We start from the raw sequence: 9,810 nt of genomic DNA, 5'->3' as shown, positions 1-9,810 counted from the left end.
CTTTCAGGTTCCTTGTAATAAAGTTTTAAAATGTAAAAACACAAACACTTTAAATGGTTAACATAAAATAATACCTAAAAGTTATGTTTATAGATAAAACAACTAAGTCAATATTTTTTGTAGCATTTTTTTGTTAAAGTTTGTGGTTGCTATGGTTATGAAAATGCCTACATAAATAGCCAACGAAAAGATGGATTTTTATTATTTACAGTTTTTTCGGCCATGACTCAAACTAAAATAATCCTCAAAAGACTGTTCAGACATCTGCTTAAAACTTTTCTGTTCAAAGATTTTGATTACCGAATAGAAGTACATCAAACACAAAATAAAAGAACTTTAACCCTTTTTTGTTTCACCATCAAAGACTACAAAGAACAAAGTGGCTAGTCTTGTTAACACACCTTTTAGAACAGGTGGCAATTAGGGGCAATAAAAATTCTAAAGGTAGACACAGGTGGGCCACACAGGTGGGAGGTGTTACTATACAATACATTCAACCTCACTTTGAATCTGTAGTATCAAAAGGATGTAGATTATCACATTGGTGATAATTAAAAGTTCAAAATATTTCAAAAGACAACATAAAAGGCTTTTTTCTAAGCTTTGTACTCTTGTACTTCAACAAATAAATGGAGTCTGTGTTATGAGCAGCATGCCATGAGTTAAAATTTACTTATTTATTACAAAAATTAGGCAGATATATTTCAAGCACTATTTCATTAATGTGGACCAACATAAAGCTGGTTTAATTAATTAGGCACATTGATTTGCAAACAATCACTTCAGCTCATAACAAAGGTTCCAAAAATTAAAATAAAATGGGTGTCTGTGTTATGAGCAGAATACCATGAGTTACAATTGAGTTAAAATTTGCTTATTTATTACAAAAATTAGACAGATATATTTCAAGCACTATTTCATTAATGTGGACCAACATAAAGCTGGTTTAATTAATTAGGCACATTGGTTTGCAAACAATCACTTCAGCTCATAACAAAGACTCCAAAAATAAAAATAAAATGGGTGTCTGTGTTATGCGCAGAATACCATGAGTTACAATTGGGTTAAAATTAGCTTATTTATTACAAAAATTAGACAGATATATTTCAAGCACTATTTCATTAATGTGGACCAACATAAAGCTGGTTTAATTAATTAGGCACATTGATTTGCAAACAATCACTTCAGCTCATAACAAAGACTCCAAAAATTAAAATAAAATGGGTGTCTGTGTTATGAGCAGAATACCATGAGTGAAATTGGGTTAAAATTTGCTTATTTGTTACAAAAATTAGACAGATATATTTCAAGCACTATTTCATTAATGTGCACCAACATAAAGCTGGTTTAATTAATTAGGCATGTTATCACTTCTGCTCATAACGAAGACGCGATTCTAGTGGTGAGAGAATGACCATCAAAAATGCATTTATCATCATAAAATTTATCACAATTTGACAAAGTGTCTCAAGTAAAAAGAATAAACATTAACAAAATAAATACTAACCTTCCATTCGTGTGCACTGCTCGGTTATCAACCAAATTGAAGAAAAACGTCCCTGGATCAAATTGTCTTCCGCTCATAACATGTGTCAAAACCAACAGACACGAATGCAGATCAAGCTCTCTTTGTAAATCACAACGTGCTTGGCACAAACCAATGACGCGTTGCTTTTAGTAAACAACTTGTGGGATGTATTAAGCAAATTTACAACATATCACAATTTTACCCAAAGTTGCAGCGTGTGTTCTTTCGCTCATAACGCACAGGACACCAATCACTTGCGAGTTATATATATGACCATAAATTACGTAATTTTACAATCACGAATCTCAGTTTTTCCTGTGTACAGTACTAAAGTGTACATATTAAGCCATGTGGTCTTTGTGACGAAAAAACACTTTGTTGCAGTAGATACATGCGTCGTCTAGCATTAATGTAAATAAGACACTAATGGTTATGAGCGGAATGTAGATTTATCGCCAGTAAAATCATGCAATTTACTTAAATATACATGGAAACAATTTAATGAGAAAATAACAAGAGTATTTATCTTATGTTAGGTGGTAGTTGTGGTCTGTATATTGCTTTTGTACATGGGGCATTTGTTGATCAAAATTTGTAGTCGTCATGATGTAACAAAATGGCCATGGTTTTTACCCACTATTACTGTCGTTTTCGCTTTTTCCTGAACTTGGTGCAAACCAAACATAGCAAACTTTGCTCCTACTACGTTCTATAAAGTCTTTCCTGGACAAAGTTGTAAAAGCAACTTTGAAAAAATTTACATATCCTTTGAAAATTGATTTTTTGTTCAACATACACTCAGTGTACCCATGATCTGAGCCGTACTCATATAAAAGATCCCTTGCAGGTATAAAAGAAGAGTAGCCCATGGAGTGGCAGCAGTGGGTTTCCTGTCTCAATGTTTGAGTGCTGCTTATCCATACAATACTAGTGTAAACAAGGTGCATTGTTAAATAAAACATTTCTTTTTCTTAGACAAGGTCAGGTCAGGTCATAAGGTTTTATGTGCACATTCAGAACAAGCTGTTGTAGCGCATACCTGTCAAGTGTGCAGATGCTAGCCTCAGCCAGGACAGGTAGACAGGCACCTCTCTGCCAATATACACACCAATACAAATGAAAGATATGAGCCAGACTATAATTTCATGCAATTTGACGGATGCCTCTAAAAGAACACAAAGCATGACTGATTTGTTTTAACCATTTATTTCTTTACAAATGTTACTTGCAGGTAACATACTATCCCATCAATAGAATGAAAACTATGGTGCTTTAGGGTGAATTGGAGACTCGTGAATGCCAAATTGTACAATGTAATAAAGTACCTAAAATTTTATATTTACATAAATGTTATGTACAAAATTATTTACAATGAACAATAATAGATGAAAATGTTTGATGTTTTTCCTCTTCTATAAGTAAAAATAAAACTACCAACTATTCACTCCCAAAAACATGAATATTAATATATATGTTTTAAATATGATTCACAAAGAACCATTTTAATTTATGACATCAACGGATTATGAATGATTTGTCCAAGATCGCTTTGTTCATCAAACAGAATGTCTATTTTCTTTTGAAACCTGTCCATTAAACACCCGTACATTCTTATACCAAAAAAGATCATCTAATTATTCAATTAAATGCCAGAAATGAGGTGAATGAAGTGATGAACAGAGTTCCCAAGTTTTTAATGGCTGGACTCAAATTCCATGCAAACTGTATGGTGGTAATATTTTCATAAAGTCGGAGTCACATCTCAAGTGTTGTCAATTAACCGAGCCATTTTAATGACTAAATTTACATATTTAAAAAAAAAAAAAAATTCTGCACAAAATATCAGTGGCTGTATATAAAACTTGTTTCTGATCATCCTAGTGTTTGTCAAAGTTCATTTTATTTCCTAATAGAATATTTTTTTGTACTTATGAAATTATTGGGAAACCAAATCCAGTTTGGGTTACTTCCAAACACTAGGATGACCATAAACATAAACAGAGTGTTTTTACAGACACTGATATTCTAAATAAGAAACTATATTTAGTATGTAACTTTAGTCCTTAAAATATTTTATTTCTCGTAAACATTATAATGGCAGCAAACTATGACAGTCTCTTTAAATAACAATGTGAATGCCTGTATACTAGGCCACCGATACGTATTGGGCAACACAGGGATGGGTCATATTATGAAGAAGAGATTTGTGGTGACCTTTGAAGTTAATATCTAAAAATCATTATTTGCACAAACATTCAGCTACAATTTATTGCTAGACCTGTTTTGTTTATGTTAATTTTTTTGTAACAGCAAACTGATTTATTAAAAGTAAAAAAATATTTGAAATAAATATGTATGATTTAAAAGTGAAGTAAAATCATTGTACTACATTATAAAGAAACCAGTTTTGTTTCATACAAACATTTGTACGAATGCTGAAAGCAGTGTTATTCAGGAAATAAGGTCACAAAACAAAACTGAACCGACATCTGGTTAAGTAATGCAGCCAAAACTGTCTTTAATAGCACCAATCACACAACCCTTAATAATCCAACTGGTTGAAATATTACATAGGTATACCTTGACTCAATTACATAGGTATACCTTGACTCAATAACTTAAGTGTTAAATGGTGACGGAAACACAAACTGAAGCAAAAGGGCACTATTGTACTTGATGCAATTCAACTTTTAACATGACTATTCTACCATTTTATACTCTGAACTGTTCTGCTGTGATGATTACGAAAATCCTTCCAATAACATAAATTGTAAAAAAAAATTAAACAAATTAAAAGTGTTACATCTTACAATTTTCGACATGCACAACAGATTTTGTGTTCAAGATTAAAAACACAACAAATACAACAAACTTAATACAATGCTATTGCAATATAGAATAACCACACACTAACAAGATGGTAACAAGGCCAAACTTTACGAAGTTGGCTGAACCATGCAGAACTGTTCACATAATCAACACGATTCTGAAGCACGATCAGAAGACATATTTAAGTACATCAAGTGAACAGCTATGAACAACATTTAAATTGTTTCAACTGAAAGGTTTGGCACAGATTGGAAACCAGTAAATACTCGACACAGCAAGCACCAAGTGACACCCTGTCTTATCGCTCGACAATTTCACAACATGAAAATGAGATGTATATATTACAGTTCTTAAAGGGACTCTCCCGAGTTTGCAGCCATGGTAAGATACTTCCAATTAATACGAGCGTTTTTGGCAACTAAAAAAATATTATATATTTTCTGGTTTAGAAAACTTGTGGTCATGTGCTAAAGTTTGCTGCAGTGATTGATGATTTTCTTCCTGATATATATATATATATATATATTCATACATACAAAATTATTGCAAGTTACAATCTGGTTTGAGCTACTACAGAGTGGCAACAAACACCTTGTTTATACAGATGCTAATATTATAAAGAGGAATATATCTTTAACATGTAATTTTAGTCATCAAAAAGAATTGATCAGTCGTAATCCTGTTACAATTTAATACTCAGGATACTCTCTTTAAGCCAAAGCTGGAGAAAGAAAGAAGTGTTTTATTTAACGACGCACTCAACACATTTTATTTACGGTTATATGGCGTCAGACATATGGTTAAGGACCACACAGATTTTTTTAGAGGAAACCCGCTGTCGCCACATAGGCTACTCTTTTACAACAGGCAGCAAGGGATCTTTTATTTGCACTTCCCACAGGCAGGAGAACACAAACCATGGCCTTTGTTGAACCAGTTATGGATCACTGGTCGGTGCAAGTGGTTTACACCTACCCATTGAGCCTTGCGGAGCACTCACTCAGGGTTGTTTGGAGTCGGTATCTGGATTAAAAATTCCATGCCTCGACTGGGATCCGAACCCAGTACCTACCAGCCTGTAGACCGATGGCCTGCCACAACGCCACCGAGGCCGGTCCAAAGCTGGAGAAGTCATAGGATCGAAGACATGTCCATTGCTCTTTTTGGTATTCAAAGATTTAAATCACATACTACTTGATGTAATTGGTTTTCAGCTCAAAACTAAAAAACCCAACATTTTACTGTTCTTTTATTATATTAATGCAGCTGGTAACAATGCTACTGTTCCCCCCAAGAACAAGATTTAAAGATTCTTAAAGTGTCGAACCAAATGTTAAATATTGGCATTGAAAGACACCTGCACCCCCCTCCCCTCTTAAAAAAAAAAAGAAGAAAAAAAGTGGATACTTTAAAGTATGAATCAATTATTAATTAAGTACAGCAACTGAAGTAATTTCACAAATTAAAAAAAAAGTTGTTTTTTTTTCCAGAAATCAATTAATGTATACCAATATGTAACATTACTTTGAATTTTGATTCTTGATCAGAATCGGACAAATGTGACAATATGTACTCTTTTTTTTTTTCTCTTTTTTTTTAAGCCGTTAATTTTCTACAATGAGATTGATGATCTGTTGATAAAAATCAGTCTCTATTTAAAATGAATACATCTAGCATGGACATAAAGCCATAAAAATAAACCACTTCAGACTTCCAATTTATATCCAAAGCCGAGAGAGTCATGGAAGCAACCATGGCAAATAAGAAAATGGTCACAACAAAAAATGGGAAAATAGTATCCACAGTACTTTCCCAATCAATGTATAACAGAGGAGCCAACTTTGTCAGTGATACCGGAACAACAAACAAATGCAGTGGTTAATTACCAGGGTTGAGAATTATAGGCCATTGTGTGGTTGGCACACGCACACAGGATAAGACATTTCCAAAACCAACAGAGACATCGCAGTCTTAATTCAGGAAAACAACTGACTTAGAAATGCTAGCACTACAAAGAGTGTACTGTATCAGACTATGCCCCACGATGTCTTCATTTTACAAATATGTCAACTTTCCTGATTCAGTGTGAAAGAGGGATGCATTAGAACATCTGAATAATGAAGATGAGGAAAACAATTAAATTCCATTCATTCAAAGACCATTGCGAAGTTTATGGACCTACTGAGGTTCAAATGGACACACAAATTGATGTTTTGGCAAATTTTTCTTTTTGGCTGCACATCAACCAGGTAAGAGATAAAAAGTATTAAATTTATTTAGACCAGGATTTGGTTCAAAATAGTGGTTTAACATTCAAATGAACAGAACAGGTTATTTTTATGGGAGATGAAGTGAAGGTGGAAGTAAAGACCAGTAATAATTTAAATGAGATCACTGCCAATGAACAAGTGTTAATGCACCACATGTAATATCTTCAGATACCTGTATTAATTCAATGTGATCATCAATCTAGAAAGTTCGAAGACACCATTACTAATCTAATGGTGGATGTGGGGACAGGGCAGTGTTTTTGATTACAATTCAGTATTCACACCAAGAAATATGCACGATACACACAAGGGGAGTTATGTTATTTATTAGACCCGTCTGTTAATAATTTGACTAACTCATAAAAATCAGTTCCCCCCAACCTCACTTGTAGCTTTTATTATCACTTTCATTTCTTGTCAAATATGCTAATAAAACTTTTAACGACGAACTAATCCAGTACTAGAATACAGTTCTGTTTATGAAATTATGTAAGGATGAAATGGATACTGGATAAAAAAAAAAAATCCAGAAAACTTTGCAGAGCCCAACAAAAATAGGGGACAATGTAATATTTTAAGAAAGAACAAGAATGTTGAACAGTTTTTGTGTAGAACTTTCATTTCATCATTGACAGATACTAGTTTTTGGTAGATGGGAACACCAAATCTGAGACATAACAAAGGAGAACAGACATCGGTTCCTGAACACATTTATACATTCACACCAACTGGTCAAGTTATATAACACTGGTTTGTTTCTCATGGTTTTTGGTCACATATGAAATTGAGAATTGTAAACTTTGTCTATCACAAATTGTTGTCATAATGCATCTCATTATTTACAATAAAACAATAGGCTCACCCTTTATCTATGCTTCGGAAAGTTTTTTCTGTAATGTGCATATAAGTAATCGACATGAAATAGTAGTTATCAATTAACTCGTAAATGATCAACATATAGGTATTTAACGCCAAACATAGGATTGTTGTTGTATTAAGAGTGGGAATCTTTGCCTACTCAATAGTTAGAAGAAATTGTATGTTTTTATTATAGAGTGGTCTCTGGTGGTAGATAGCAATTATAACTGTCCGAATGTCTGTCAAGCTCTCTAACAACAGAGTACTCCGTCTAGACCACTTTACTGTCACAGTACATTGGACATTCACCTTTCAATTTCAAATTCTGATTTGTAAAAATAAAGCATGATTTAAAATATCATCAAGACTGTTTAATGAGCCAAATCAATCATACCCAAGTTTATAAAGACAAATTTTTTTTAAGAATTGGTGGAAGACACTTTATTTGTTGGTCTTGACAAGTCTGGGTTTACTGTGAGCATTTCATCAAAGAATAAGGACAGGTAGTTTTCAGATAGCACTAAGATATGGAATTCTGGAAATCCTGGATTTTTTATTTTTTTAATCTCTGGTTGTGACCTATATCTTGTTGAATGGTTATGCAAACTGCAATATATTTAGAGGTACACAGGTATAAGTTACCCAGTTTAGTAATACAGTGGGACTGGTCAGGTACCGAGTATTTCAGTACAATCTAATTAAAATTAGCTCCACTATTACATGTGGATCTAAAGACAGCCAGTTGGAGCTCATGTCCACCAATCAAAACCTTACTCGCACAATCCTGCCAGTGATTTAAAACAACACTGCGTAGTCCCCAATGTCCAGGTAACATTTCGTCTGTAAATAATAATTTAAATATTGACCAATCACACTTCGCCTTTTATAACGTTATTTGGGAGCATACAAATTCTAAAAATATCGGGCGAGTCTATTTTAGTGGCCGCAGTACAGCGAACCATACCAATACGTACGGGGTGGGTTATCAGTCTTCAATTTTACATTAAAAATTATTTTATTTATTTATAAAAAAAACAAAAAACTAATCAGTCTTCAGTTTTACATTACAAATTATTTATTTTATAAAATAAAACATGTTTTAAGGCATTTGTAATTCACACGAAACATGTCGTATACCCTCAGGATAATTCGGAATGTTTTCAAATTATTTTTAAATCACTGGCAGGATTGTGCAAGTAAGGTTTTGATTGGTGGACATGAGCTCCAACTGGCTGTCTTTAGATCCACATGTAATAGTGGAGCTAATTTTAATTAGATTGATTTCAGTACTGGCTTCAATCTCAGTGGAGTATACAACTGAACTCAATCACAGGAACTTGCAGCAAATATCTCACACACAGCCTCCTTCTCCATCATCTGTCAAAAGCTACACACATATTTACTGGCAGATCACAAGGGAGTCAACAGATCCACAAACATACACTTCTAAACAATTGAATTTTAGTCCAAATTTAATAATTTTAAAATCATTTTATTCATAAAAGGTATAAATTTAAATTTAATTAACGATTCTCATGAAATGAGGCACGTGAATTTCGATTATGTGATTTTCAGACTATAGCGTTTTTATGTCCACAAATATTAGCTTTTAACAGCGTTGGGTTTGTTTTAAGAATTTGTAAAGAATTTCACTTTATCAATCCTAATATTTATAGTTTATTGTAACCAGAAATCAAACTGGAACACCATGTTAAAATGTTCTATCTGTCCACTAATATTTAAATAAATAGACAAAGTGACCTACAGTCTTTGTGCATGGAGCATCGACTGCCATTGTGTAGTAATCCGATCCAATAGATATTCATTTGGGTCACATCATGTCCATAGCCTGTGACTGATGCAAGAAAAGAAGGGGAGTGAATTATTTGTCCCTCTGAACTCAATAGTTGAGTTTAAACGACAGATATATTAAAAGTTGTATGTGTGCAATTGTGATTGATGGATTAAAAAAAAAAAAAAACGTGTTGCCATTAGGTAGAAATTATGGTGGCATAGAACTACCATCAACATAACGGCATAATTTAGAAACAGTTTTGTGACAAAATAGAATATTTCTAGACGTTTTGCCATTGTAACAATATATTTAAGCCAACATAATATGTAAACGTATCACTACATATTGGGGAAAAAACCCACAACCCTAACCCTAAATTAGGTTGTTATGCAGACGACAGTTATGTCGACAACAGTTCTATGTCACCATAAGAAACAGCACAAGGAGCAGGAACAGTTTACATCGGACACCAAGCTAGAGACTTTTTAAGCTACCTTAGCGTTACGAATTGTAAAACCATCGAAAGCTAT

The sequence above is a fragment of the Gigantopelta aegis genome, chromosome 3, assembly GCF_016097555.1.
Source record: "Gigantopelta aegis isolate Gae_Host chromosome 3, Gae_host_genome, whole genome shotgun sequence".
NCBI lineage: Eukaryota > Metazoa > Mollusca > Gastropoda > Neomphalida > Peltospiridae > Gigantopelta > Gigantopelta aegis.
Note: the sequence above shows the minus strand (reverse complement) of the source record.